Source organism: Chiroxiphia lanceolata, chromosome 21 (genome assembly GCF_009829145.1).
Source record: "Chiroxiphia lanceolata isolate bChiLan1 chromosome 21, bChiLan1.pri, whole genome shotgun sequence".
NCBI lineage: Eukaryota > Metazoa > Chordata > Aves > Passeriformes > Pipridae > Chiroxiphia > Chiroxiphia lanceolata.
In genome coordinates, this window is record NC_045657.1 from 4,153,787 (window position 1) to 4,156,154 (window position 2,368).

Sequence of the window (2,368 nt, forward strand, 5' to 3'; positions counted from 1 at the left end):
ATTGGAGCCGGCTCCTGCCAGCACCCCTGAGCACAGACTTCCCCTCGATAGCCAGTGCAAATGGCTGCAGAGTGTGGCCCTAAAAGTGGAGACAGCAAAAGCAAGTCAACCACACAAAAAACACCCTCTAGAAAAGCAGTTGTGTCAAAATCTTTAAGGTCCTTTCCAACCCAGGCCATTCCATGATTTTATGTTTAACAAAACCTCCCCAACCAGCTGTTTTCCAGAGAGCATTGGGCACAGTCCTGTGGAAAAGAAGGATGACTCCATCTCCAGTGGCAGTAACATCTGTATCAGCTGTTCTGCATCCCCAAGTAGCCACCAGCTCACACAGTCCAGATGTAATTGCAGACAAACTGACCCTTGAGATAATGTGCACAGACATTTCTGACTGTTATCACTGGAATGCCTGAAGGGAGATGGGGACACTGCTGGCTCTGCTTCAGCTCCTACCCACCTCTTCTCCCTTTATTTTATTTCAGGAGTTCCTATGGAGAATGGGACTGCAGTCAGTGATCACCTTGGCTTGTTGTGTTCTTGCTCTTCCCTGGATTTCTGTCTCTGGCTGCTGTTAAACTGATCACCTCTCCACTGAAATAACCACTGAAAGGTGATTTACACAGGCTTGAATTATAAACCCAGAGCGCTGGAGGTGCATTTGGGGCTGGAAGAACCTTAGAGCTGACCCCGTGTGGCCATTTTTATTTTATGCTCTTCCTGTTTATATCACTTTCCCCGTTGTCTCTTCTTATTTCAGGATCAGCAGAGAAGGGAGAGCCACACAGGGCTTATCTGGGCTCCCAGAGACTTGTCCTGGCCCTGACCCACACAGGCCATGGGGGATGTACAGAGTTGTGCTTGCACACAAGGGCAGTTTAATTTTGTGCATTGCTCTGAGCTCTTACTACGTGTCCTATGCTCCTGTGCACCTTAATGAAATAGATTTTTAAATCTATAGCTCAGTAAGAATAAACAGGTTCATTACAACACATCACATCCATTCTAATGCAGTCACTTTTCCTTTCAAATCCAGCAGCAAACCCCTGCTACAGCATCCAGGTTTTCTTCGTCAATTTGAACGTTACAACAATTAAATCCTAGTAAAACACACAACTAATTGCTTCCAGCTCTTTTCTGAAGCTCATCCTAATTTCCACCCTTTCCTGTGGCAGATTAAACAAACATGTCTCCTGCACAGCAGGGAAAAAAATACCATCACTCAGTCCAGGCTGTAATAAATATTAATTACCATGCACCAGGCAGGACTGGATTAAAAATATGCTGGCTCCAAGGAACTCTATCTCATCCCGAGGCAGGATGACCCATCGCAGGTGCAGTGGGAAGGAACTATCTCAGCCCTGCAGGGATGAGAGCTGGGAAACACAAACTGCTGCTGCTGCGAGTTAAAAATCAGCTGATGGGGCTCTAATCTGCCTTTTTTCCCCCCCTTCTTTCCTTACACCTAGCTTTCACCTTGCAACTTTGATGCCTGTGATTCCTCCTGGCATCTGGGGACAATTCCTATGGACTCAAGAGTCAGATTAGCAGCACTTCTCCCCCACTGAGCTTGGGGAATGAAAAACGCAGGGATCCCACCGCTGCTGCCATTGAAATGTGGAGCTGGGAACCTGTTGCACACAAACCCGAAGGCTGCAGGACCTTCCCTGCGGTAATTTCCATTCTTCTTTCCTAACTCTGCGTTTTCCACCGGGGAGAAATTAACCCTTACCGAAAGAAAGGACGGAACGTTTTGCGTGGCGTGGTTACTAACGTTTTAGGAAGGAGAAATTTAAAAGAAAGAATTCCGGCGCGTGGTTTGGATGAAGAAGTCCCCCCACGAGAAAAGGGTAAATGAAACAAGCTCTGAACGTTCAGCGAGTAAAATCAATTATATTTGGGTTGCACGCCCGGAGTGTGTGGGGGGGTGTGTTCTGGGTGGGACTCGCAGCGCCCTGTCTCGTCAGCATCGCTCCGCGCACACACAGCGGGATTCCTAAGGCCTTTTTATCGCCTTTGCAGACATTTATTGCACTTTACAGGGCACTTTCGGGCAGGACCCCGAGCAATGGGGAGCTCGAACCAGGTTGTGCCCCCAGCCGGCCCCCTCCCCTCAGGCCGGGCCTTGTTTACCGCCCGCGCGCGGCCCCGCCCCCCCGCATCACGCGACCTCCGCCGGGCCGCACGGCTCCCCCCACCCCGCCGAGATCCCTCCGCCGCGGGACACCCGCCCGCAGGCTGCCCTCCCACCCCCCGCTCACCCCCGCGCCGCGGCGGGGAGACCCCCGTGAGGCGGGAGGGACGCGCGGGGCGGGGAAGGACGGGGGGAGAAGGCGGGCGGCCAGCGGGGGAGTGAGGCGGTGAGGCGGGA